At 27.5% G+C, this 24,506-nt stretch overlaps 1 protein-coding gene and 1 long non-coding RNA gene across 2 annotated transcripts in view; both read left to right on the top strand.

Moving 5' to 3' along the window:
- LOC126746648 (metabotropic glutamate receptor 2-like) overlaps nt 1-24,506 on the top strand; it is a 593,383-nt gene that overhangs the window by 110,641 nt on the left and 458,236 nt on the right. The window lies entirely within an intron of this gene.
- LOC126746659 (uncharacterized) lies at nt 10,658-10,961 on the top strand. The gene is made up of 2 exons (XR_007663945.1): nt 10,658-10,730; nt 10,782-10,961. It is a non-coding gene; the product is annotated as an uncharacterized LOC126746659 (long non-coding RNA).

The following is a 24,506-nucleotide window of genomic DNA, read 5'->3' as shown; positions in this document are numbered from 1 at the left end:
CACATCTCGTGAGAGTAAGAAAAACTACGTAAAATTTTTGGTCAAAAAGAAAAGCTGAAAGAGACTAATTTCAACTTTGATGCAGCTTTAAATAAGCAAATTGATGACTATAAAATTCGCTTATCTGATAAGGATTTAACAATGGCATAGCTGAAAAAATTCATTAATCAGTTGCAATCTAAAATAGGGAGCTTCAAGTACTACAAAAAACAGCGCCCCATAACTGAAAACATTTAAGCTTCAAGAACTTGATTGAATCTCTGGAGATAAAGTTGCGTGAGGTTGGCTCAGTGCAAGTAAATCTGTCTGAAAAGGAGCATCAAATAAAATCCTTTGAAGAGGCATTACACTATAAATGTAAGAAAATATGTGAGTTTACGAAGCAAATTGGGGATCTTTATGTCGTGGTTCGTAATGTGGTAAACAGTATTTATATTTGACTACTCAGCGCACCAATCACACCATTTCCACATAATCCCACTAAAGTACGAAGACTCAAGAAACTAACCCAGTTAAAACTGTTTCATTGACGGAAAACTCTTAGAGGTTCCTTTTCTCCTACAGGAGTTGCAGCTATTAAAACAGCCCCTGTCGCCATGTTATATTGCAGAAATATTGCAGCAATTATTCTTTTGATATATTACTTCTGCAATATTGTTACAACATTACAGTAACATTGCATTTAAAATATAACAAATATAATATTATATGTTTTTTGCTACAATATTGCACATACATTGCAAAGTTAATAATGAACATATGTAGTAATTTTTATATTTCAATATTTTCTCTGCAATATTGCGTTTATACTGTTAACTTTATTTGCACCTATGTTACACTTGCAATACTTTTGCAATATTTAATAACCATCACAATATATATCACTGAAGTTCAATGTGTAATATTGCAGCCATAATGCTTATGTAAGATATTAAATGATTGATTAAATAGCTGATTAATTTCACAGGTATCTGCTAAATTTTGTAAACAAATGTTTATTAAGTGGGTTTCAATGAAATATAGTACTAATAATCGAAATATCTAGGTAGTACAATTATTTATTATTATCCAGGAGGTAGGTATACAACACTATGTCCAATTTTGGCCAAAATTGAGTTAGGCACATAGTTTTATGGCATTTTTTGTACTTTATTTAGAGGCATAAGACACTATCGTTTATTTTTTATATTAACCCAATTCCAGAGAAACTTTTAACACCATGTGACTTTTTTATACGAGGTAAAGAACACCAAAAGAAATAATGTTGTATGCCTCAAACTTAATATCCAGAAGTGCATATTTTACTTCGGGGTAAACAACGCCAAGTCCACTTGGTGTTAGGTTAGGTTATATTTAGGCCCTGATCTGAACATAGAAAAATTGCATAAAAACTATTTGGAATGGTGTGAGGATAAAGGTCTTGAAAAAGGACTAGTTGCAAAGAAATAGGTCTACTATGATATTTTCAATAAAGATTTTAATTTGTCATTTAAGGCACCAGAAGTAGATACGTGTGATACTTGCGACTAATTCGTTGAAAAAATCAAGTCCACAACATCAGACTTTAAAGATATTTTGAAAATACAGTTTGATAATCATTAAAAAGAATCAACTACCCGATATGCGCTTAAACATGAATATATCGAAATCTCAAGAAATAACCCAACACTTAAAGTTTTAACCGTTGATTTACAAAAGTGCCTACCGACGCCACTATTAACCTATGGTATCAGCTTTTACTCGTATAAAAGAAAGCTTTGGACCTTAAATTTTACTATTTATGACGCAACGACGGGACAAGCTCACAATATGATGTGGAATGAAAGCAAAGCTGGTCGAGAGAGAAATGAGATTGCATCAGCTTTGATTAAGTGGGTATCTTTTAATATTAAGGACAATAATATTGAAGAACTGACTATTTGGTCAGATAACTGTTACGGACAAAATAAAAATATGGCAATTGTTGCTGCTCTGTTCTAGATTTTAATCAAATACCCTCAACTAAAGGTTATAAATCAAAAATTTCTCTTAAAAGGCCATACACACATGGAAGCAGATACCGTCCACGCTTTGATTGAAAGAAAAAGGAAACACTTAACACGCTTAGAAATTATGACTCCTTGGGATTGGCAACAATTTATAAGGCAGGTTCATAGTAAGTATGTTGTACATAACATGGAAATACAAGACTTCCTAAACTTTAAAGAGCTATACGAAAATCCGAAAACATCTCCATTTATTTGTCGAAAAGTCGACAGTGAAAAACAGCCTGTACTAATTTCAAATGCTGTTCAACTACAGGTAAGACAGGAAGAGATTGGAATGTTGTATTTTAAAACAGAATTTGATAGAAATTTTAAAATGGCTACCTGAAGAGATATGTAAGGAGTCCAAACATTACTCTGTCAGATAAACTTAATGTGCTTAGCGAGACAATGTAAGACTTATGCTTAGCGAGACAATACAAGTTCCTATTGTCACGATTTTTATACAAACCTGAGACATGGCAGCAGTAATTATGATTACCCTGAGAGTGATGAATGTGACTAAGAAATACTTAATGAATTATTTTTTTATATCTAATAACTTAATAAAAAATAAGTTACAATTTAACAGCTTTTTTCTTTGCTAATTTGTGAATCTTATCACTTAATTTTTACAACATTCAACATTATGGTGTTAACTCCTTTCTTACTTTCATCATTTTTTTTAGAGGCATATAAAACCATGTCTATCAAAATCCTATTAATATTTTTTTTTTAAATATTTTTTATTGTAAATATATGTATTCAATAAAAGCATCAATGATAATAAAAAAGAATATAATTAAAATATTAAGTGCTATTCTACCTCTAATAATGTATAATTTTTTTATTGTTTTGTTAATTACTACAACTTATTATATCGTGACATAATGTTGTATATCTGCGGCCTACAGGTAATATACATATATATTTAACAAAAAACTCATAGCTTATAATAAATAAACGTCGTTTCAGAGTTCCATGAAATGATTGTAATAGAAATTATATTGGTCAAACATCTAGAATTTTTAAAGATAGGATAACATCTCATAAAAGTGATTATAGATTAATAGATTAAAAAAAACTCATGTGCTTTGACCCAACATAATAGTAGTACTAGACATTGTTTTGGTTATGAAGAAACAAAAATCTTAAAATGTAGAACCTAAACTGGTTAAAAGAAATTTCTTGGAGATGGTACCCGAATATAAACACATGGCTTTGTGTTTATGTTCGGCATTTGTAAAGTTCTGCATTTCTTTTTAGTTAAAAAAGAAAAAAGGTCTTATTTAAATGTTTTTATGAAGTGTTACTATGGCAAAAACGTGCGCCGTTTGTGCAACACCATAGAAAAAACACGATTCAACCGATCCTTTTACAAGAAAATACCAATACTATCATAACATCATGATACTGTCATCATAAACGTCAAGAAATATATAATAATTATAAATTATTTAATTTCCATAAAAATTATTTTTATTAGATAGGTACCTTTGCTATAATGAAGTATGATAAAAAAAATTTATAAAGAGTTCATAAGCGGTAATATTATTTATAATTTAAAGCATAATCTATTAATAATAAATATTTATCATGTAAATATTTTTTGTCGACTTCCCTGGTAAAGATTTCTTGTGTCGGTGTTTTTCTCTAATATACGTTACCTGCATTTATTTGACTTTACGTATTGACTTCTTTATAGGGTATCTTATTATATTTTATTAAAAAAGATAAGTAGTATTAGCACAGATGTAAATAGGTCCGCACTAAAAAAAGATGTAAATAGCTGCGGAGCTATTTACATCTGTGGTATTAGTTTGTGCCTATCAAAATAAGTCATCAAAGTGTATCGAGAACTCTGATCTCATTTTCCAATAATTCTGTTTTTGCGTTTGCTTCTTCAGTAGCTTAGTTAGCTTAGTTAAGCTAGCCTTATTATTTATACAGCATTTGCAATATCTGTGCAAGTATACTTTCACTTACTTTTTTGTTTTTTCTTTTTGAATTTAAAAAAAAAATATATGAATCACATCAACTTTTTGTCAATATTGCTGATTTTTTATTCATTGGTCAGTCAGAATAATTATTTTTTTATATAGACTACATATTGCAAACATTTCATTAATAATACTATGTTAATAATTAAATAGGAAAAGAAAATTTATTTTTATCAAATAAAGATCAAAATGCCAAAACTGAGTTTTAAAATTTTTCTTAAACGACCTTAAACTAAGTGAAATAGAGAAGAACAAAATAAGTTAATATTTTTAGAAAAATAGGTGAATTTTGTATAGTTTTAATTCCAGTTAATATTTTAATAAATTGTAAATATTTTAGTATTGTTTTTTATTAAATTCTTATTTCAAATATAAGAACATTTTGCAGTTGAATATAATTATTAAAAATAATTTTTATGATTAAAAAGCAGAGATTTTATAGGCTTGTAATATATGAAATATTTTTTTTACAATGCGTAAGTTAGCACGTTAAAATGTATTAAATAAATTTGCGCAATAAACAACAAAAACACAACAAAAAATCAAAATATATTGAACGCTCAAATAAAGTTATTGAAGATATTCTAAATATAGACCTAATAGTTCCATATTAACTTTAACGTGTAGGAAATAAATTAATTTATATATAAATTACTTTTGAAATTTAAATTCCGAAAAAAAAAATAACATGAAACGGAATGTAAATGCAAGTTAAATAATAGCACAACTACACTAGGCATACTAGTAAGCTAAAGTCAGGGTTAATAATTCTAATGTATGGCTATTTCTATTTTACACAAATGAATTAAGGAAAATATATAAACACGTAATTTGATGAAGTTAAATATAAGAACAAGGTTGTGTGATTTTTGTATTTACAATAAAATTAAAGGACATTTTTATAGAGTAAAAAGGTGAATTCTATAAGCTCTACAGAATGCGTAAAGTAAGTAATGGAAAGTTATGCATAGTAGCAGAATTGTTGATTTATTATTTTAATACAAATTGTATGTGTTGTGTACAAAATATTTTATGCACGTAATGCAACCTATTTTTAATATCCGGTGTATTAATAAAAATATAATATTTTCTCAAAGCTTTTGTTAAGTGTAACAACAACGTTTCTCAGACCTCACATACCGAATAGTATTTTTATGCGATATTAAATATCAACTTCTATTAGGGTAAGAAATAGAAATATATTTATTTATTCCTTTAAATTATTTTCAATTATTTATTTAACATTGCGTTTTTAGAGAATATATATGTTTAATGGAACCTTTACTAAATAGATTATAGATTTCTAACTTTATTGACACAACTTTTCCTTTATTACATAATTTAATTTATAAAAGGTTAATCCAATACTACTTCCACAACCCCGTGTAAACAAAAATTTATTCTACGCCTATATTTTCTTTGCCGACGCGGCTTAGTTTTCATTCGGCCCATTTATTTTATCGGCAGACGGATATTGCGTGTCTTATTTAATTTAGGTATCGCACGCCGTTAGACTATTGATAAACGTTTTTTTGTGTCTTGTTCTTTATTTGGTCTTTTTTTTTAATCCAAATAGGCTTCCGAATTTGCTAAAAAAACGCCCTAGTAAAGAAACTTTCTGGCATAGTATATATAAACCTTAGGCACCAATTAAAATTAAAGTTTCTTTTAATCCTTTCTTAAGAGCATCAGATACTTAAAGACATTTAATTTGCATTCAGGAACTTTGTAGCATAATTTTAATGAGGATTTGGCACCTAATTAAAAATTTGTTTTTAATAGCATCAAGCACTTATAGACATTAAAAAAAATAAAGTTTCCAGATTTTTATTGTTGAAGTGCCTTATGTTTACAGACATTCATAAACAACATAAAATTATTTTTTTCTATGTTATTCATTTAACGATTTTTCGACAACTATTCTCAAACCTTTGCAAATTCAGTTTTAGCTTGTTCCACTCTGACATTTTATGGTAACTTCCTGTAGAAGAAGAGCTATGTCATTAGCATTAAATATAAGTTTGTTTAAAGTATTTGTATTTAGTAAATTCTTAATATACAGTAAAAACAGAAGCCGCACCCTAGTTACAGTCCTTGAGAAATATTACATTGAATTGTTTTTAACCGACTTTGCTTATCTTCAAGTTTCATGCACTGTTTACTACTTAGGCATTCTTTATTAAATCTTAGCAAACTCCTTCTATCCCATAGTAGCTAAAAGAATATTATGAACGCTTCTGCCAAATATTAAAATATTACAAAGGGTTTCTTATTTTTATTATTATTACTGTAAATAAACGTTATATAAAATAACAACGTTTAAGTGCGTCATCCGTGGAATTTCCTTGTCAAAAACATGCTTAGGTGAAAGAAAATTAAATTTTCCTATGTGACTTTGTTGTCTTTTGTTGTATCTTTTATGCAAGTTTCCAGTAATTTAGCTAAATTTTTAATCAAAGACATGCAACGATAATTTTTAGGCAAATATGTTGATTTTCCTTGAATTTTAATTCACATGAGTTTTGAACCTTCCAGTTATAATGGAGCAATTAAAAATTAGAGATTTTGTAAGTGAGTATTTTGTATCTTTTAAGGTCCTGCTAGTAGTCTCATTAGGCCTCACAAAGCTGAATTTTTTCTTTAAATTTATTCTTTCTCTGTTTTTTTTTGGTTAATTTTTTATTTCACTTTAAGGTAGTTTGTTCGTCATTAATTTTTTAATATTTAAAAATAATCATTAAAAATATGTGCGTTTTGAATTTTTATTGTAAAATAATAATTTTGCCCTTTAGTAGAGTATTTTTCTGCTTTTATAATTTTTGTCGCAGTGAAGTTCCTTCTATATAAGTTTAAACATTTTCTTTGATTTTTTTTGATTTTGTCAAATTTGTTTTAAGGTTATTTGCTTTAGTTTCTTTTATTAGCAAATTTAAATTAGATTTTATCATTTTTATATTGGTTTAAAAGAACACTGTTTTCTTTTTTTTTTTAAGTTGTTTCTATGCTCGAAAAATTTTATTAATCCCAAATTTTTTAAGGCTTTTATTTTCTAAATTAATGTTTTAGTTTATTAGTTAAATACTTATAAATAGATTCACATTGAGTTTTGTCACAAACATTACTCTATTCAATTTCTCATGAAATTTTTTAAAGCAAAATTGAATAGAAATGACCGAAATAGAAATGCATGTATTGTCTGAGTCTGCTACTATCCTTGTTGGTGCAATAATATAGCTTAGAAACACATTTTTGATAAAATATTTATAATACTATTTATTATTTCACTTTAAGCCATTTAATTTATATTTAAATCTCCAAAAAAAATACACACTGCGTCAGCATCTTTAGCTATTAGGACTTGTTCTAAATCTGTAAGAGAAGTAAACTAAGAATGTTGCATATTTTATTTTATATTCTCAAAATGTTTACATTATCATCCTTTTAAATACCTGTAAAATATACTATTATCTGCAACTTTAAATAATTTCTAAACAATTAATCTGCTTAGCTTAACTTATATACTTTAAAGTTCCAATATCACACTTTTTCAAATTTTCATTCTCTTCAAATATTTATATAAGAAAAATTTAACAAATTGCTATTCTCAATACTTCATCAGTCATCACTATTAATTTTTGAGGTATTAGTGTTGGCATATGTTTTAAATATATCCTAAAATTCTATTGTATTCAAGTTATAACCCTAATTTTTAACTCAAAAATTAAATTTAGAACGTTATTTTACACAATATTCTAAACAGCTAATTAAGTAAAATAAAACTCCACTCATTAAAACTTTCATTAGCGTTCCATAATACAGATCCCTATTCCACTTATAATTTATATTGTTATTCACTATTAATTAAATTAAATGCAGTATTAACAAAACTAAAAAAAATAAATCCCAGTCTTACATTAATCCAAACTGTATAATAGTTAAACTTTTAAAGTTTTCGTATCTGCTTAACTTTATGACAATAAATTATTACTTAAAACTTTTTTTATGTAAAAAACATGATATATTTGCAAAACATCTTATTTAGAATGTATATATCTATAAGCTGTATCCGAAAATTAATACACATTTCGCATATAAATGAGAATATTAGAGAGCTTGAGAACGTACCCTTATAATTTATAGTCACTTGGATTCTTTTGTTTGTTGTGGTATTTCATGGTAAAATCTTACCTCCTTTCATCCAAGTCTTATTATTTTTATATTTCTTTTTTGTTTTTATTATTAGTTTATATGAGGACGAGTGAAGATTTGCGAATACAGATATAGAGGCTTTAAATTTTTTTTTCCTGATATACCTTGCTCCTCTTAACATTGATAATAAAATTTACTATTTAGGGAGCCCATTATACTCATTTTTTTTTAATTTAATCGAAACGCGTAATCTGTATCGGTTTTAGAGATGCTAATATTTAATATATCAGAAAATAAATCAATTAAGACTTTCGAAAAGTTTTCATTTTCAGAATTTATTCTGGACTTTTGATCTAGACGTTCTACTCGTAACTCAAAGATATATTAAGCTTTATCTTTTGTTTTATATTAATGTCTTTTAAGATCTCAGAATCTTCATATTCAGTTTCGTACCAATTTTATTAATTTTGTCCATCCACTGTGCAGCACCAGGCATTTAAGATCATTTGATTTGCGTATACACAGCGAGCAAACCTTTTTTTTTTGCTTTTTGTCGAAATCTAAATAAACTTCTGAATTGTGTAAGCAGCGAAGTTAGAAAAAACTTTTTAAGCATAATTCAAATGGGGCTTTGACACACAATTTAAATTTTCTTTAAGTCTTTATGTCACTCTTTCTTAAAAATATTAGGTACTTAAAAACATTTTAGTTTTTTTTTTCTTTATTTACTTTTCCTCTAAAGCCAAAAAAGCTTCTTGGAAAAAATTCATCCTAAAAAAACATTCGTAAGGGTTTGGCATCACATTTTTCTGCTTCTTTTCCTAATCTACATACACTTCTGAATTGTATATATATTCGCTCATAAATTACAAAATTTAAGTTGGGTTTTGATATAAAATTTAAATTTTATTTCTTTTCTCATTAACCTAATTTTTTTAGGGACATTGAACTTGCATACACATAGAAAGCAAGTATCTCTTGGATTCATGCCCAAGAAAAAATAATTAATGATTTCTTTAGATTATCTCGACATTTTGAACTCTATGAAGTCATCTTCAGGACAATATAATTTATTAGTTTTCTGCGTTCCCTGCTTTCTCTATGTTTGTAAGTGCAAAATATTGCACTAACAAACTAAACAAATATTTATTTACTTCTTTTCTTGCTTCTCTTAGTCCTAATCAGCATCTAAATTCGGCAAAAACATGCTATGGAAAAAAAATTCTAGGATAACTTTAATGTGGTCATGGTACCAAAATAAAATTGTATTTAAATATTTCTTAATAGTCTCAAGTACTTAGAGGTAACTAATTTACATATACATACGGAGCAATTTTTACAAATAGAAGGCAAATATTTTTTTTATTTTTTGCTTTTCCTTTTAGTCCAAGTAAGTCCAAATCTGAACCACGAAAAAAATCGCATTGGAAAGAAATATTCTAGCATAGATTGAATGGGACTGTAGCATCATATTAAAATTATAATCAACACTTTTTTAATAGCTTTAAGCGTTTAAAAACATTGAATTTACACACACTTAGGAAGCAAATATTAATTTTCTTTGCTTCTTCTCCTAATCTAAATAAACTTCTAAATTGTGTAAACATTTTTTAAGCATAATTTAAATGGGGTTTTTAGCATAAAAGCCACTAAAAATAGGTACTGTTAAATTCGAAGATTGGGAAACCTATTAAAAAAATTGATTAACAACCACAACTTGATCTAAAAACCTAAATAGAGGGGTCATATTTATAATTTCTCGTCTATGCAGAATAGTATTGTAATTTTTATAAAGTCAATTGATTAGGTTTTTTCTTAACAACATCGAGTACTTAAAGACTAAATTGTGTAAAAAATCCCCCTGGAAAAAAAACCTCTTCTAGTATAATTTAAATGCAGTTTTGACACAAAATTTTAATTTCGTTTACCTCTTTTTTAACAGCACCGGGAACTTAAGGACCTTTAATTTACATACATATAGAGAGAAAACTTTTTTTTATTTGCTATATCTTCCAAATAAAGTTCCGAATTGGCTAAAACATCACCGTGGAAATATAATTTTTTAGCACAAAACTCTTTCTTAACAATACCAGGCATTCAGAGACATTGAATTTATAAACACACAAGGAGTAATTATTTTTCTTAATCTGCTCCTTTTTTAAATCCAAATAAGCTTATTTTTCTAAAATAAATCGCCCTGGAACAAACACTTGTCCTCAAAAATTAAGGTATATAATATTATAATAGTACAGTAGTATATATTTAAGGGTATTAAGCATTAATATTCCCTCTGAAATAGGGTTTTGTTACCACATTGAAATTTTATTAATTTCTTTCATAACAGCATCAGCCACTTAAAGCGATTGAACCTACAGACACATGGGGAGCAAACATTAATACACGTCAATATTGAAAATATTTCCTGGCACCAGCTTTAACAATATTAGGGCTTATGGTATCTATACATCATAAATGACAGCCTATTTTAGGCCTTAACGCTTGCTGTTAAGATATGAATATTAATAACATGAAAATATTGTTTTTGCTCCTGACACTGGTAAATTGACTTGGTGTAATTTTTCTTAATATTTAACCAAAATTTTTTTAGGATAACGTTGGGGTATTATGATAGTAATGTAAAATGGCGGCAGATAAGGTGCTACCTTGAAGGTTTGAAGTATAATAGCCGAAATGAACATAAAAAATGTAAAGCCGTAAATCAGCTAAAAAAAATCAATTCCAAAGATTTAAACTTGTTAAATTCTAAAAATATAAAAACATGAAATCATTTAACTTTTATTTCAAATTTTAAAACGCTAAAAAGGTTACAGCTTGCTCATGACGATTGCTTTAAAAACCTACATCAAATATAAAATACTAAATTTATTTCGCAAACTTTTAATTACTTCAGATGTTATTTATGAAAAACCGCTTAATTTCAAAACGATACACACATAAATGGGAGCAAGTTTTAAAATCGCAAAATGTTTAAATCGTTCGGCTGCTGCTATTGCAATTTTTCATGCACGTGTTTACGCCTGACGGTTATTAATTGTTTGCTCCAGTTTTATTTGTAACTATGTCTCTTGGGGTCATTTTTATCCATTTTGCCCACTGCACTTAATTATTATATATTGCGCGCGTGCACAAACTCGTAAAAGCAAAGGCACGGTTTCGCCTAATTGACCGTATTATTAATGATATCAGGTAGAAAACAAATATTTTTTTAATTAAATTAGTTTGTTTAAATATGTTATATTGCAGTAATTAGAAATTAAAATGTTATTTTGGAATCCTTTACTACAAGGCATAACTTAAATGGATATATTGTAATGCTGGCATTATAATTATAATATAATATTTTTTTTTACTGTGCTTTTCCCTTTTTTATTAGACTATAAGCAATAATGGCAACATTTCATTTCAATTTTAATATTCATAAAACTTGACAGTAGCGACATAGCATATCTTAATAAATAACAAAAAATCATTTTGGTAAAGTAACAATTGGCAAAGAGATAATAGATCGTAGTACATCGGGTAAAAATTTCAAATGAACAGCAAGTCATGTGATAATTCTCCTTAAAAATTAATATACGACCAAGTTTTTAGTTAACATGCTTTTATTAAGTACAACTAATAAATAAATCAAACAAAAATTAGTAACGTATAGATATAAAAATTTACTTTTTAATATTTAAAGCATCTTCAAAAGAAACTCACTATTTCTGTTTTAAAATTTTAAGTCCTTAAGTTTCCTTTTAAAGACGTAATTTTCTTGCCTTGCTCGGTACTAATATTCAGACTAACAAACGAAATACATTGCCACTCGAGCTTTTACCTATTGCGTATTTGCACTTAATTGAAAGCTTTGCAAAGCGAAATCCCATAATGAACATAAATGGGCTTATGTATTCTCTAACCTTATATATATTAAATAAAGCCTATGCGGAAATTGCGGTTTCAACTGTTTTCTTTTTAAATGAAAAGCTTTTCATTGGTTATTTTAACTGGTAGCCGCAGATAAATCCACGTAGATGCAATATAGGTTTAGAGTAAATAATTACAAAATATTGCTAAATAAGTACCAGAGTACAGATAAAAAAATAAGCTTAATCAAGAAATAGAATCAATAAAGCAGTTGTTGGATTAGGATTTTAATTATACGAAACATTTTTTATACAGATATCAAAAATTAATTTTTTGGAATTCTTTAAATGTGCACTGCCTATATGTATGTAAACAATGTTCTTAGGTTCCATTTAAATATTATAAAAATTGATATTTAAAACTAAAACAAAAACAACCAACACATAGGGTCCTAAGGATTATCTTTTGTTGGTTCAGATATCAACACTTGATATTTTTGGGTTTTATTTGAACTCTAATTCCAAAACGTCAAAAATTAAACTTCCTATATAAACTACTTAAAATTAAACAAATTTAGAATAAAAAAGTGCATGATCCAACTGTTGTTTTAGAGAGCTAATTAAATACTAGAGAAAAGCTTAATGCAACTAATCGGCTTTTTTCTTTTAGCATTAAAGCTTGAATGTTAAATTGCTAATAAACTTTATATATTTTAGATCCTATAAAAATAATTAATGAAAACCTATATAAATAAAATCTATTTAGGACTTTTAATGTAATTTTTCTTGCAGGTAATTACCTATATATTATATAGATATTTCTTATCTAGATTTAATTTATATTTAATGTTATGTAGGTATATCGTTAATACTACAATAAAAAGGTAAATACGTAATATATTAAATCCACTAATGTATAAAATAATACAATAAATAGACCAAAAAGAGTATTTTCAAAAAAAATGCATAACTTAAATGGATAATACTCTAATTTCATATTGGCTTTAATGACAACTTTTAAAGTGATTAAATAGTCTAATATATTATAGAACATTAAGAAAAATTAAGTGTAGTATAAATATAAGTTATTATAATTAGATGTATTTAATATATAAGCCAGAAGTAGCACAAGCTTAATGCTATGTTTCATCCTTTATTAAAATTCTAAATTAATTTTTTTGGAGGCCTTTAAAAAGGATAATCTAAATTTTTATTTAATAATTTTTATCTAATCTTTTATGAGAAATGTCTTAATTTAAAAAAAATCATGTGTTACGAAACCAGATAACCACAAATATACAATTTGTTTAGTTGAAAAATAACAATCCTTAAATCTGAATAGCAGGTAAAAGTAACTATAATAAAATCGAAATGATTAATAAAAATTATTAAGAAAAGATATGCATATAAATTATTTAAATAAATTTATTAATTAAATTTATTACTTTGTATTTGTAAAATTTTTGTGTTTTTACGTTAAATACTAGATTATAAAAAAATAAATCTTTTTTTTTTATAAACATACAAAGCACATAATGATAAATTTTTCAGGGATAAGAAAAAATATTGCCTAGTTAAAGAATAATAATTTTTAAATTTAAATTGAGGTAAAGGTTATTATGATACAGTCGCAGTAATTAACAAACAGATTAAAAAAATAGATACGCATATATTATATTTTCGAAACATATTTTGTATTGAAAGATTTAATTGGTTTAGATTTACAAATAAAAAATAATAACTTATTTATTAATTTATGGCTAAATATAAATTTTCATATGATTTTTAATTAGATTTAACTTATATTTAATGTTATGTAGGTATGTAGGTAATACTACAATAAAAAGAATAATAGATAATATATTAAATACATTATAGAATGTAACAATACATTAAATAAAACAAAAAAAAGGTTTTCAAAAAAACGCATAACTTAAATGGATATTACTCTAATCTTGTATTTGCTTCAATATTAACCTTTAAAATTACTTAATGTTCTAATATATTCTAGAATGTACTAAAAAAAAGTTAAATGTAGTGTAAAGATGAATTATTATTATTAATTATCTGTAACATTAACGCAAAAAAACCGTACAAAGTAACAGTTATTAAAATTATAAATTAAATTTACTACCTTGTACTTGTGAACTTTTACTTTTCAGGGGTACCGAAAAATATTTCATTTGTTTGGTTGAGGAATATTAATGTATAAATTTTTACATTTCTTATTTTATTTTATTTACGACTTTTATAGGGGTATTCTAAATAATTTGAAATAACTTGTGTATATGTAATAATTATCTACTTACCTTTTTATAAACTATTGCAAGACATATTGTTTAGTTTTTCAAGCTATTTAGACAAAGTGAGGTTATATGGAAATTATTAATAAAAATGCTTAGCTTTAGTGGTTATGATTCTGACTTTTTTAGAATTATTTGTTATAAATAATGTATTTAAAATTAAAACAATAAACTGCAAGCTTTGGAATCTTAAGGATTATTTTTTAAAGGTTGAAACATCAACTCTAATACTACTATTCCTTTGATTATAAATTTAGGTCGCAAAACTTCGTATAGAATTTATTACTTAAATTAAATGTTAAAAGTTCATGAATCAACTATTGCTTAAGAAAGCTAATGAAATACTAGACAAGTCTAATATAAATATTCGACTTCTTGCTTTTCGTATCATTGCTTAAATTTTAATTTGCTATTGAGTTTTAAGTAAGACAATAAAGCAATATAACGTTTTAATAGTAAACAAAACAAGTGTTTCATTTTAAAAGAGTTTTATTACTTCTAGGAATATTTATTATCTAAAATTAACTTATAATTAATGTTTAGGTAATAGTTCATTAAATAGAATAAAAAGTGTTTTCAGAAAAAAGCATATATACTTTTAAAATGAATAAATATTATAACACATTGTAGAACATACTAAAAAATAATTAACATACTTTAAATTAATTGTAAACTTTTACTTTTTATGCTAATTGTTGGAATTTTTTAAAAATAAATCATATATTTTTAAATGAAAATATTTACTTTGCTTGAAAAATAATAATGTTTCAGTTTGAATAAGTTTTTCTAAATTTATAAACAAATAAAATATTCTGATGTCGTTTGTTGTATTTTGTATATACCCTTTCGAAATTACGTGATTCTCGGAAGAACAAAACACTTTAAAACGCCAACACTTAATTTGATTTTTTTAATATAATTTTTAATAAAACGTAAAACTTTTTACTTGTTAACTTTACTCAATACTCTATGAAATAATTTACTTCATAATTAAAAAGACATTTTCACCTATCATTAATTTACTTTATATTTATCTCTTTTTTACATTTCAAAAGAAAAAAACTTTTATCATCCCATTTCAATGCAATTTTCCACCTATTCACAACTGATAATCATTAATTAACCACTGCACTTAATTGCGATATGTTGTGGTCATGAATAAAATGGCAAAAACAAAGGCTCGGCTTTAGCTAATTAAGCACATTATAAATTTTACCCACTGAAAGATAAATGCTTTTCATAAAATTAGTTCGTTAAAAATATACGCTTTAATTGTTTTTACTTTAATGCACAGTTAATATCTCAGTTTATAACTTATTAACATTTCATAATTTACGCATGAATAAATAAAAATTTTATGGAGTTTTGGTATTTAATTGAGTGTAAATATTATTTAGAACTTTAATTAGAGGCATAATTTAAATGGATTTGATACTCATGGGTACATTTATATTTACCGTTAATTCGTTTAAATTATATAACAATTCTTTATATGAATTAAAGAGTATTTTTAATATATTTTATAGGTAAGGGTAATAAGTAAAAATAGGATGGTTTTTATTGATACATTTTCCTTAATATTGGCTTCTTTAAAGAAAAGAAACTATGAAAGTGTTTTTTAAATATTTATAAAATATAAAAAATAAAATTAGGTAATTAAGACCAGCTAAGTATAATGGTGAAGAATAAAAACAAAAAACTTATAAATTAAAATAAATTAATAAATTTTTATTAGTCGTATACGAGGTTTATCAACAAATTTGAATTTAAAAAAAAGAAACATTAATTTTGATAACCATGAAAATTGTTATAAAAAGCAGTTGTTAAGAACTAAAATTTATTAAGGTAACTATATCCTTCTACTTAAATATTTTTATTTAAATGTAAGTATAATTACGTGAATTCTAGGATGCGCTGATAAACAAATTATTTTTTTAAAGCGAGAAGCCTTTGACAGTTAGGTTGAAAATATCATTTGTATTTAGTGTTTGACAAAAAGTATTTATAAAACTTTGTACAAATTCTAGTGACATTAAGCAGCGAAAATAAAATTGAAATTGTGTTTTGTGGGTGACAATTTTAGAAGGTATCGAGAGCTGCAGAAATTATTCTAATTAAGACTTTTGAAGACCAACAATAGGTTGGGTTGGGTTGGCATGGAATTTAAAATAATGCACGCATAAATCAAGCATCCTTAAACATCCATGCGAACAAGGGCAGCTGTCATATTATATAAAAAAATCTTGAAAAATTAAAAAAAAACCAGGTTTCATCCATACAAGTCCCTATTTATTCATACGTTAAAACTAGAAGATCTTGATACACGCATCGAATTCTACTGTGATATCCAAGGAATATTAGAATTTATTCCAAATACGAGAAAACATATTTTTTTTCGGATGAAGTAACATTTTCATCAAATGGAACAATCTCTTCCCAAAATTTGTTTTTAAAATTTACCGACATAAAATAATTGGACCTATTTTTTTCATGAATCTTTGAATGCGAACCATAATTTACCCTATTTAGAGAATAAATTAGAAGATTTTTATAACAACAATTCCCTGCTTCAATGTCCAACAAATATGGTTCCAACAAGATAATCTATGCCACAGGAGGTTAGATGTAGGGCAATACCTTGAAAATTGTTTAAATGGAAGAAGTATACATTGGATTTCGGAAATTTCTTGATCACCTAGCTGTCCAGATTTGACGCCACCTGACTTTTTCTTATGGGCAGCTTAAAGCAACCTTATCTTCAAAGGCAATTTTTAGAGATTGCTCATTTGGAAAAAATAATTACAGAATCGGCTCAGAGTATTATTTCGGTTATGATTAGAAGAGTAATAAAAAACTTTTGTGATATAACATTTATTTGTATTGAAAGATGAGAAAGATGAAAGAAGACCTTATTGAAGGGAATGTTTTTTAAAATTATTAAAACAATTATTCATTAGAGTATTTTAAGTGCATCTTTCAAGTGTACAAAACAAACATAAAATAGTTAAAGGCTTATAAGCGTATAAGTTTTTAATAAAAATTAAAAGATTATTTCTTATTATTAAGTATTTTATTTTGTGAAAATTTGGGTATTAGTTTCTGAGTGGAAAGGTTATCATGTTTGTAATAAATGAAAAATATAAATGTTCGGTATCCCTAGAGAATTTGAAAATATATTTAAAAAATATGTTTTAAGTAACAGGATGTATTTGCATATTTGAACATCATTTTTAGTTCTAACCAACTTCTCTTTATAACAAGTTTCGGATTGTAAAAAGTACTTTTTTTTTGAAAAACCTTGTATACGACTAAAAAAATTGATATTCAATTATTGCATGTTACCCTGCAGAACTTTCTATAAAGAAAATTTTTTTTTCATAAAACTAATAAAAGATGTTTCTTGTATGTTGCCAACTTTAGTAGACACACTGTATATTATACACCATGTTTACTATTTTCATAAAAAATCTTATAAATATCAATTTTTATTACTTGGGAAATTAGCGGCCTCAAAAACTCAGTTTATTAAAAAAATAAGTAAAATCTATATTCTTGTGATAAATTCATAATATTTGTTTTTTTTGAGTATCACGTAATTTAACATATTATTGTTATTATTATTTTATTAAATAGGCATATTCCTTTATTGTGAAATTCGGAATTCTTAACCAATATGCATAACTTAAAAGGGTATTATAATTGAAGAGTGGAAATTCAAAAAGGTCTAAGTGCCAAATAAATTAAAATGAGATATTGATAGAAAAATATAAATAACATTAAAAAAAATTTGAATTTGTATTGAAGTAGTTTTATTAGGAAAATTAAACAAGAATCAATAAACGTGTTATATTGTTATACACAAAACAAAAACTATCATTGAGAAAAACTAATCATAACACAAAATCCACTAAAAGGTCCTAAGTGCCAACTATAATACACTGTCAAAAGGGTCTTTATCCAAAGGAGCCTTTTAATTCGATTGTGTTTTTTCTATGATATTATCATAAAACTGATCATATTTAACAGGAATATAGTCCATCATATCTTTTAAGTTTTTCAGCTTCTCGGCTAAAATACGGTTTCTGCAGTCGAGGTCTAGAACCAATGCTACCGGAATTTCAGTAGACCTTTTTCCCTTCTTTAGAACATTACAAGTGGTCCATTCCTCGAGCTGAGAGAAGGTCTTTTTGATTTTAACCAAAGTCAAGTTCTTGCCCCTGTTCAATTTTAATCTAGGCTATTTGTAAAATTTGTAGTTTAGTCGTATTTAGATATTCACCTGCCATGCTCTAAAAATCTTTAAAATCGTTTTTTTCCATACGTAGTACATTAAAATGTCTTTGGTGGCGTGTCTCTATCATCTTTTTTATATTTTTGAAAGTGTAGTTTTTTACAACGCGTTTTCTCTTTTCTATTTGTGCAAAATCTCTATCACAAGTGAGATATGAATGGCCACTTATCAGAAATTTTTGCTCAACCTTTTCGTAGATATCATCAATTAATCAATCAAGTATAATCATCAACATTAAAATAATCTTGTTCTTGTTTTGTCCTATGCAATTGTCACTCCACATGACCAAATTTTTTCTTTGAGTGCAAAATTACTTTTAGCAGACCAGACACTATTTCATTTCCACCTCTCCCAGTAAGTGACTCATCCCAGATGCACATAAATGCATCATCTGTATCTGACAAATGAATTCCGAGGTTAAAACAGGACAACTGCCGACTGTAAAACATGTCACAATGTGTTAGTGTCGGAATAAAAAGCACTTGTTCTAAATCAATCGAAATAGTATTGTCATCACTTTCTATTGTTTGTGATTCAGCAATGTCGGTGTTCATTGTGACTCTTGCATTTTCCGCTTTACGATGATGCAATTCCAGTTTTTGCGTAACTTGTTTTCTTTCTGGACCGGACAATGAAATTGATTTAATCTTATTTTGATAAAGATCACACTTGGAACATGTATCTGACCTAGGCCTTCCGAATCTAAGATTTGGAAAATCGTTCTTAAATACCATTGAGTAATACTTATAAGTATTGTAAGGTTGATTGTGAATATTTTGCATTGTACGCCAAAAACATACGATTTAGATTTAAATCTGGACTTAGAAATTCTTTGATTGACTTATTCCGGCTATAGTGATTTTCCTCGTGAGGAAAGCTCTGAATATGATGCCTGATATGCTGACGAAATTCTGGCAAATACTTCCTAATTTTCGTTCCCTTACCACGTTGATCTGTGTACGTAGTATGTCCCATTTTCTTTTTTTCGACAAGGCACTCTTTTATGAGTCAGTGCAAATATGTCAGAAAAAGTTTTTCCACAAACCTTAACATGTTGTCCACTACCATTAAGAACACTATAAGTAATCGTACGTTGGCGACAACTTTGTTCTGGCTTATTATATATGCCGTGTCTCCTGCGACCTACGTTTATAGCTTGAATCAGTCCCAAAAGAAAAGTACCCTGTTTATCGAAATTAGCAGCTTCATAATATTGACGAAACAGTGCATTTCTTTGCTCGAATGTTAAAGATTTGCAGGCATATTTACAAGAACATGTTACCTGTAACAAAAAAGTGAAGTCATATTTTGGAGCTTGTTTTAAGGTTAGAATTGCTTACCTCAAGTTCAGGCGGATTTTCTGGCGGCACAATAACACTTTTATAATTTGAATGTTGTAAACCACTAATTCTGCACCTTTTTCTTTCTTTTCTAACACTTTCAGTACCTTTTTGGCGTCTTTTTACTGCATTATCGCTCAGTTGTATACTGCCACGTGCGTCCATTTTAGATATTGATGGCGTTAAGTGCTTGGCTTAAAAAAAGATACCTGCGCTTAGACCGGCTGCAGGTTTTCACGTCAGAAAATAATACAAAGGTAATACGAAAGGCACATAGACCCTTTTGTATGCTATTGGCGTTGGCACGTAGACTACTACACAAGCGTTACTTGGAATTTGCCGGCAGTGGCACTAAGACTCTTTTGAATTTCCATTCTTCAATTATGTTTTAAGATTAAGACTGCTTTTTATGCTATGAGAATAATATTACTTTATTGTTTTGGATATCAATGGTTTTATTAATTTATTAATTTTATACTCAGCTGGATTGCTGGAACTTTCATCAATATCTGTTTTTATCCTTAGAATCTCCTAGGTTAAAAATTGCAGATACTCAATGACTTTTTGTTTGTGCACATGAATAAAAAACCTATTATATTTGAATGTTTTTCATATCATTCAATGGCCTTTAGTGCAATTTTTCCTGCATTGATTTACGCCTGACAGCCACTGCACTTAATTGCGTAACGTTAATTATTTGCTGCTTTTTTTTTGGTATTTTCACTTCGTAGGACTTGCATTCGTGTTTACCCATTTCACTAAGTGCCGCTCTTAATTGCGATATGATGTGGTTCTGCATTGACCTGTAAGAGCAAGGCTCGGTTTTAGGTAATTGACCATATTATAAGTAAAATTAACTGAAAACTTATCGTTTTTTTATTTGTTTGGACTGTTAAAAATATTTGGTATGGTATAACTTTTATGAAATTATTATTAAAGATTAATTTTAACTCCGAATACATAAATAAACAATATCTTTAATTAGATTTATTTTTTAACAGTAGTGAAAACACCTAATAAGCAGGCATAACTTAAATGCATATGATACTGACTTTATATTCATTTCTTTCCTTTTCTATAATAACGCAAACAAAACTTAATTTTATTTTTTTTTCAGGACAGTTAAGAAATATTTATTTGAAATTATTAACTTTCGATCTGAGAAATAATAGAAGGCAGCTTAGTTTTGTTCACGCCATTTATTATTTATTAAAAATGTGGCACAGGTCAGTAAAGGTTCTCAAAGTAGGAAAGGATGTATCTTCTACAATAGTTTGCAATTACAATTACAACCTAGATTTAATGGATAATATGGAGATCTAATTAAAAATGCTTTTAAAAATAATTATAAGAAAAGATTGTTAGCTTGCATTCAAGTATGCAAGTATTCATGATCATATCAATAATAAAAAGTTATTCTATTTTTTACTCTTTTCTATGTTCTGAAATGGAATATAGTGTCACAAACCTTAATTGACAAAACAGGGCAGGTTCATCGGCTTATAATGCCTCAAAATTACCAGTATAATCTTCTCTTTAATTAACTAGAATTTGTTCAGCTGTAAAGTTATTGCACCCACTCTTTTCTGCCCTTCATAAAGACCTCAATTGTAGCTGCTGTCTATGTCTATCCTAGTCTCATTAGCTGTCGGCTCATTGCCCTCTCGCAAGACAAATTTATTCTTACTTATTCCCGCTTGTCACGAAATTTTAGCGCTGCCAAATCCATTTTATTGACAACTCGATATCCCGGAGTTTTATCTAATTTCGCGTGCTCGCTTTTTATTGACAAGGGCCATTTTTTTACGGAGGTTATTTATAAACTTTTCGATAGACTCGGGCTAAAATAATTTATCACTTTTATTATACAATAAAGATTAATTTTTAAACAACGCGCAAAGTTATTTTTTTATCGCTATAATAATGAAGTGGCAGCCTAAATGCCTAATCAAAAATTCATCGAAGTAGCACGGAACGTAAAAAAGGAATTGTGAAAAAACCTTCGCCGTAACTTTTCAAGTTTCTGGGCTGCTGTAAAGCAGCAAAGTTTTATTAGCTTGAAAACGATATGAACCAACTGGCGAGAGACTTATTACTTTTTGTCCAAGTTTTAAAATATGTCTTTTTCCAATTTGTATTATACCAAGGCTTGTGCAATTTTCAAAAGATAACCTGAATAGAAGTGTATATTATTAGGTTAAGATAGTATAATTTATTCTAATGTGGTGAGTTTTTAGGGTAAAAAGAAGCAAGAAGGAAATTTATTTAAATGATGTTTTTAATCAAAATAATAAACGAAATATTGGGGGTTTAAGAAATTTTCTGTTACGTAAAAATAAAAATAAGTGTTTCCGATATAAAACATCTTGCACTGATAGAGTTTAATATTATAATTAAATAAATTTCAAAAAAGAACTTCTTTAAAATATCACCTGCGATGCGAAAATATTGCAGCTCTCTTATAAACAAATATATATGTGCCATTATTAATTGTTGTATAAGGGCTAACATGTGTATCTTTAAACGGAACTTTGGTCCTTTCCTAAACCGTTTAATACTATAAAACATCCTCTTTTATTATCTAAGCTAAAATTTTACGGCTTTTCGTCTACGTTTAATAACTTATTTAATCTTACCTTAGAGGATTTCAAACTATTTGTATAAATAATTCAATGTGATTTAATATGTTATTATATTGACTCAGTTGAATTGTGTTGACTTTTAAGGGTTAAGTTGGATGTGGAGTCAAGTTATCTGAGAGCCGCAGGGTTCCATTTAGTATTTTTTTAAATTTTTAGTTAAGAGGTTAGATATCCTTAAATTACTTAAGTAAGGTAAATAAAGTCAAGGCATTGGTATAGTCGTCATTAATATTATTAATTATACTTACAAATATCATAGCTATTGGAACTCAGTTTATTTTGCTTCTCTTGCGCATTTATGATTATCATAAAATGGACTTCAAAATAACGCTGCATACTCGATCGATGCATACATCTTATTTGTCGAATATAAGAAATATTTGAAAAATCCCTGCAGTTTCTCACTATAAATCCACATATACCAGATGCTCGCCGGATAATGTTCTCTATATATAACCTAAATGACAGCTGAGAGTCAGAAACTACCATCCCTAATTCAGTCATTTTTGATAAGTTTGGATAAGGATGTTCCATTTACTTTGTTTTATAGTCATATTAAATCGGATTTTTCTTCCTTTGTAACGAATATGACATAACATTTACCAACGTGAAAATGTAACTTGTTCTGCCTGGGCCATTTTATTAAACTATTTAAATTTTTTATGTACAATTTATCAATTTGTATAACCTTGTATCTTGGAAACAAAATAATGTAGCTCATTTTAGTTTATGGCATTTAAAAATTAATAAGAAAATTGCATAAAGTTATAGATTCGACAAATCTTCAATATTAAAGGAGAATAGTAAAAACTATACATAGTGTACAATTTTTTTTAATACCTAATTATAAATTTTAAGCAAATATTAATAATAATAATATTAATATTAATGATAGTAATCAATTATATAATAATAATTGCTACCCGGGACACCTAAGTAGCACCTATCCTGACCTACACTGTTGGGATTTCAAAATGGTCTGATACTGATCTAAACCAGCTAGACACAAATTGACATGTCAAATGCATTTATATGCATATCTACATATAAATGCATCAACAAAAAGACTTTATCTTATAAATAAGAGGGTTGGGGAATATCGAACATTTACAAGTTATGCAAAACCTAAGGGCAAAGTCTATGACAATGACTTTTCAATTCCAACGATACTTTAATGAGACTGGCAGCCCAGAAAGATGGAGGGTCTACATCTCTAAATCTGTAATACAGAGATCTCAAATTTAACATAAATTTTTGATGGGCAATCCATGACAGAGTAATAAGAAAATGAAATTACGAAAAACACTGTCTTAAAGTCCAAGATAGATCCAGAAAATGTAATAGAATTGGTGAGAACACATCACTCCAGGTTGCCGACAACTTGCAGACAACGCCTATCTAGTTCGTCACGATCAAGCCGCAAAATTATTCATCGACCACTAGCTCTCAAAAATGGTCTTCTTGAAACCTGGCTAGCATATATGAAATACAAGCTACAAGCAGTTTTAAAAACACGCACAATGCTATGGAGTCGACCCATAACGACGGATAAGACAGTTGACTGAAATGAGCCTGACGTCGTCATTATCGGCAAAAACAGGAAAACTCGTCTTATTATCGACGTAGAAGTATTATTGGCTCATAATCTCAACAAAACTTAATCGAAAAAATCACTAACCCAATGGATAATGACCCCACTAAAAAACCAAAGCTACCCATACTTAGGACCAACAGAAACAAAATAAATATATTTAAAGATTTCAACATTGTTCTGCAGAATCTTATTGAGAACCATAACATCCTTTCAGAGTTACATACCCTTATATATGTATATCCTTATATATTGTGCAATTGTGCAGCTGTCTCCGTACCGGATGTCACAGTCAGC

The sequence above is a fragment of the Anthonomus grandis genome, chromosome 17, assembly GCF_022605725.1.
Source record: "Anthonomus grandis grandis chromosome 17, icAntGran1.3, whole genome shotgun sequence".
In the NCBI taxonomy this organism is placed as follows: domain Eukaryota; kingdom Metazoa; phylum Arthropoda; class Insecta; order Coleoptera; family Curculionidae; genus Anthonomus; species Anthonomus grandis.
This window is presented reverse-complemented; position numbering and strand designations above follow the sequence as displayed.